This window comes from Dipodomys spectabilis, unplaced genomic scaffold (genome assembly GCF_019054845.1).
Source record: "Dipodomys spectabilis isolate Male_0828 unplaced genomic scaffold, ASM1905484v1 ptg000187l, whole genome shotgun sequence".
Classification (NCBI taxonomy): Eukaryota; Metazoa; Chordata; class Mammalia; order Rodentia; family Heteromyidae; genus Dipodomys; species Dipodomys spectabilis.
Window position 1 is genome coordinate 3,298,107 of NW_024870864.1, and position 6,000 is coordinate 3,304,106.

Here is a 6,000-nt window from a genome sequence, read left to right on the forward strand (position 1 = left end):
GCTCCTACCCCTATGTTGGATTCCATTTGGTGACCTTAAGCCTCTGCTTTTGTTCCTGCCCTTACCAGTGGTGGTCTACTCAGAGCTGTCTTGTCAGTTTGACATCTACATTGTGGGAGGTCCAGCCCTTGCTTGGTGAGGGTGGCCTGTTGGAAAGCACTGGGGATTTGAATCACACCGTGGGGAAGCTCTGTGTTCCCTCTGTGCTCCTCCACTCACAGATGCAATTTTTTTCTTTTTGTCTGTTGTTGGGCTTGAACTCTGGGCCTGGGCGCTGTCCCTCAGCTCTTCAGCTCAGGGCGAGCACTCTACCACTTGAGCCACAGCGCCACTTGCAGGTGCAAAAATTTAAGCCTCAGTTTCCATGTCTATAAAACAGTGCTAGCCTATTGAGTGGGGCTGTTGTGGACATTAAACACACCTTTGCTGGGACTAGCACCCAGTAGTGCTCAATACAAAATAAATTAATTTTAGCTGCTAAGATTATTCTGCAAGATGTTGGCTCTTTGTCTAGTATCCTGTATCCTTATTCCTGACCTGGCCCTAGGCTCCTCTCACAGCCATCTAGCCATTGGCTTCAGGGATTAGTTGAGGGATGGACATGTGACCTACTCAGCCAATAAGCTGTGTTGGGGCTTTCTTTTTTCTTTTCTCTTAAGGTTTAATGTACATTTATTCTTAACACATGGAACATACAGTATAAAGATTTCATACTGAATAAATGATATCCATTAAGCCAAAAAAGGAAAAAAAAGGAGGAATTTACATCAAGTTTGAGCTACATTATGGAAATACAAATATGCAGATTTTATCACTGAAAAAAATCTCAATTGTTTCCTCATCAGGACTTTCAACTGACCCTAGAATGTTTTCACACCTCAATTAGAAAGAAAAACGAAACAAACCAAAAACCTAGAAAAAAACAACTATCAGTTGGTTGACTGCTGAGACATCAAGGACTTTTTACAGAAACCTGTACAACATCGCACCCAGAAGGGCAATGTCTGGCAAGAGATTAAATAGCTGTGTGTCACTTTGTGCAGGTCACCAACTTGAGAACTCATCGTACTATGTTGGGGCTTTTTTATGGGAATACTGAGAAAGGTTCTTACAACTTGCATGGGATTTGAAGCTGAGTCCCTGTCTTGGAGCCTGAGGAGAAAACCTGATGGAGAAAGAAGTCACTGTTTGAGCTCAGAGTAGCTGTTCCTGAAGCTCATATCTAGAATTTTTATCCATTCTTGTAATATTCATTGAACACTATCATATGCCAGGTGCCATTTCAATTGCTAGGGACAGAGCTGGGAAGAAGACAGTTCCCGCTTCCCAGACAACACAGTCCTCCTACTTTAGGCCTTTGTAGTTGCTCTTCACTATCTGGACTGTTCCTCCCACCCAAACCTACTTGTTTCTCTTCTGTACCTCCTTCAATTTTTTTGGGGGCGTGGGGGGACTGGTACTGAGGCTTGAACTCAGGGCCTGGGCATTGTTCCTTAGCTTTTTTTTTTTTTCACTCAAGGCTGATGATTACCACTTAAGCCATAGTTGCACATCTGGCTCTTTGGTGGTTAATTGGAGAGAAGAGTGTCAGGGACTTTCCTGCCCAGGCTGGCTTATAACCATAATCCTCAGATCTCAGCCTCCTGAGTAGCTAGAATGACTGGCATGGGCTAATGGTACTCTGCTCTCCTTCATGTCTTGACTCACAAGGAAGTCCTTCCTGTTCCAAATGACATGTCCACAGAACTCACCTTTCACTTCCTGTTTATTTTTCTTCTCTTACAAATACCTGCTATGTTGTATGGTGAACTCTGTGCCCACACTACACTGTCAGTGCAGCAGAGGATTTTTATATGTGGTGCTCACGGCAGTCCCTAGTATCTACTATAGGGCCAGTGCTAATTAGTAGAGATCTCTGAGGTGATAGCAGTGAAATGGTGGTTTGAAGGTTGCAGAAAGAGCCAGGTATTGGAGCCTCCTCCCCAGTCTACCTGCTTTAAATCAGCTTGGGTAACCAGGGCTTGAACTCAGGGCCTCATGTTCTTACTTAGCTTTTTTTTTTTTTTTGCTCATAGCTGGCATTGTATCATTTGAATTATGCCTCCAGTTTGCATTTTTCTGGTTAATTAGAGATAGGGTCTCAAGGACTTTTATGCCTAGGCTGGCTTTGAACCGCAAGCCTCAGATCTGAACTTTCTGAGGAGCTAGGATTACAGGGATAAGCCACTGGTGCTCAGTTTCCACCTTGGGTTAAATTTTGTTTTAGGCAGTACTGGGGTTTGAACTCAGGTTTGCACCTGCTAGGCAGGCATTCCATGTCCTTTTTTGCTTATTAAAGCAATTAGGGTCTTGATTTTTTGGGGTGGAGGGGGGCCTGAGTTGGCTTGGACTGAGATCCTCCTATTTATACTTCCCATGTGGCTGGGATGACAGCTGTGTCCTCTCACACAGCTTTATATTAGTTGAGAGGAAGTTTCTAGAGCCTTTCTTTCCTGAGCTGGCCTTCTAAACTCAGCCTCCTGAGTAGCTGTGATTAACAGGTATGAGCCACCGTGCCTGGCCAGCTTGGCTTGATTTCTTTTTTTTTTTCTTTTTTCTTTTTTTATTTGAAGGCGGGTAAAAGTCACTTTCAATTTTAAGAATTAAGAACTTGCTGAGTTGTACTGCAGTACTCTAGAGCTGCCCCTGGAGAGCACTAGGAACTCCGTGGTTGCCTGTGGAGGTGCAGTTCTAGCACACTGCAGAACTTAAGAAAATAGAGGGATGATGATGGCGTCAACCTCATGAGGTAATACTGTTGTCATTCCCCCATTTCCCAAATGAGGAAGCAAAGGCACAAAGAGTCCAAGCAACTTACACAAGGTGCCTCATATGGCAAAACCAGAACACAGCAGGAAAGCCCACCTAGAGGGAAGGCAGTAAAGTTTCTCAGTGTAGGAGGTTATCCAGTAGGGCCCTTGGTGGAGGCTTTCATCTCCACTGCTGGCGTCATTCATCTGAGGTGGGACACTCCTTTGGAAGGCCAGAGCCTCCTCCCCTAGTCTACTTGCCAACCTACTTACTAGATGTGTCAACTCCTTCCCTCCCCTTTCTCCCTCTCCCCCTCCAGGTTTTTGTTGTTGTTGTTGTTGGTTGTAGGGCTTGGACTCAGGACCCAGGCACTGCCCCTGGGCTTTTTCACTCAAGGCTAGTGCTCTACCACTTTGAGCCATAGTGCCACTTCTGGTTTTCTGGTGATTAGTTGGAGACAAGAGTATTGCAAACTTTCTTACCCAGGCTGGCTTCAAACTGTGATCCTCAGATCTTAGCTTCCTGAGTAGTTAGGATTATAGATGTGAGCCACTGCTGCTTGGCCAGACCCACCATTATGGTAGGAGCTAAGCTTGGCCTACTCAACTTCAGAAGACCTGGACACAGAGACCCACATTTGCCCAGTCTGAGGATTGAGAAAGCTTCCTAGAGGAAGCTACATTTAACTGGAGACCTAGGAAAGGACCAGCAGTCTAGCAGTTGAAGAGAGTTCAGTTAAGTTCGTAGTGTGTACAAAGACCTGGAGGTGTGAAGGTGTGCCAGCAATTTCTTCCAAGGTTCTTTTATTTACGGTATTTACCTGAACTCATCAGTGCAAGTGCACATCAACTCTCCCAGCCGTTTCCATCCGTTGGCCCCTTCCTCCGAACATTTAAAGATGCATCTACCTCCTCCCACGAGGGTGGAACAGATGACCTTATCTCATCTCAGTATCTGCCTGTGATCTCAATAAGGATACATTCTTCGGCTTCTTTTACACATTTCCAGTTTCAGGATGTGTCCTCTGAGACAGGAAGGGGCCAGTGGTTGATGAGGCTGGGAATCCCCTGCTCAGGGGACCTTAGACACTGAGAGGCCCTGCCCACCCAGCTATATCCCATCCCACATGTCCCAAATGCTGCCACCCCTTCTTGCCTGTATGCAGCCTGCTCAGCAACAACATCCTGGGAATCCACCCTCATCTCCAAGTTATTCTGCAACCAACATTTTCTCCCAAGTCCACCAGTGCATGGGCTATGAGGACAATCCTGTGTGGCAACTTGGCATCTGCTATTTGCTGCTTACCCTCTCTGGAAGAACTGGGTTATTAATTAAGTGATTGCAACATTGTTTGGCACTTACTACTACTACGGCAACGATGACGATGACTACTACTACTACTACTACTACTACTACTACTACTATTAATACTGTTGTGGTAGTTGATGTAATATTTATTTATTTTTGTGCTGATCCTAGGGCTTGAATTCAGGGCCTGGGCACTATCCCTGAGCTTCTGTGCTCAAGGCTAGAGCTCTACCACTTAAGCCATAGCTCCACTTTCAGCTTTTTTGGGGTGTGGTTAATTGTAGATAGGAATCTCATGGACTTTCCTGCCTGGGCTGACTTTGAACCTTGATCCTCAGATCTCAGCTTCCTGAGTAGCTAGGATTATAGGCATGTGCCACTGGCGCCTGCCTATATGATTTCAGTCTACCAGATATTATTCTCTCATCCCCAATAAAGTGTACCTTATATTCAGAGAGGTCTTTATGTACCCCATGTTGTACAATGCCTATAGAGAAAGGATAGCTAGAGACAAAAATAGTCTCCCAAGATTGGAGCAGAAGAACAGAGCCCTAGTCTAGAGCCCCATTCTGAATGGGGAGGGGGACTTAAGCAGCAATATCTAGCAGAGACCTGGGGAGGAAGTCCCTGGGGAAGGAGCTGTCCCTGGAAGGCAATTGGGCAGTCAGGTCCACTTTCCCTGTAGACCGCAGGACTCAGGGCAGACAGGTTCTTAGAGGGCCTCCACAGTGGCCTGTTTGTGAGGTTTTACAGGTGGGCAAGCTGCTAAGACTTCCCAAAGTGTCCAAGAGACAAGGAAACAGTGGGGAAGAAAGGCCCCTGGAGGCCTTTGGCACTAAAGGCCTGGATATGAGGTGGGTGGGCAAATACAAGGGAAGGGAGAGGAGGAGGAGGAAGAGGCTGTGGCCAGAGCAGGAAGTGGTGAGAGGCCAGGAGTGGGGTCAATCTGGGTGGGACAGGGCTGGGAGATGTGGTCTCCCTGTCTTTGCATCTGGACTCTGACTCCTTGTAGAGCCCTTCCCTTATTCCTAGTCTATGAGGGGGCTCCTCTGAGTACACAGCATCCAGCTCTCATCTATGTGTGGATTCAGCTCACTCCCCCTACTCTCTCATTTGAGGACATTTGAGGACAGAGACAGGGAGTCACTGCTGTCTCTCTGCCTGGCACACAAAGGAGCTCAGAAGTTTTAAGTTTTTGGCCTTGTTCGGTGGGTTTCTCCTCCATTTAGCTTTTTTTTTTGTGGTGGGGTCAATCATGGGTCATGAATGCTGTCCCTCAGCTCTTCAGCTCAAGGCTAGCACTCTACCGCTTGAGCCACAGCGCCACTTCTAGCTTTTTCTGCTTGTGTGGTGCTGAGGAATTGAACCCAGGGCCTCATGAATGCAAGGCAAGCACTCTACCACTGAGTTACCTTCCCAGCCCCTCCATTTAGCTTTAACCTGCCTGTAAAACAAATAAATCACCCCTCTGGGGGTTCAGCCAGGGGCAGTCCCTCGTCCAAACCCCCTTGGGGGAAAAGTGGGATGAGAGTGTTTTCCAGTTTTCATGGGACCTGGAGGTCTCCTTCCATCCTGCGGCCTCACCCCCACTTCAGCACATCTAGGCTCCCTTTTCTCTGCTGCTCAGGTTTGGGGGCGACTATTCATTTTACCCACCCAGCCTGCAGTAAGCCTTTCCGTTACGGCCCCTCTCCACATGCCGCTGAGGCAGATATTACATGGCACTGGAAATGTCCTCTGCCCTCCCCAGAGCCTGTGGCGTGTGATTTTCCTTGAACACAGCACTTTGTGACTTTGCCATGCACTTCAAATGCAACCCTTCTTTCCTGTCTTCACATCAAAGAAATGCATTGAGTTGTATATTAGTCTGCTGGTGAGAGAGCTCCCACACAGCAGGCCTTC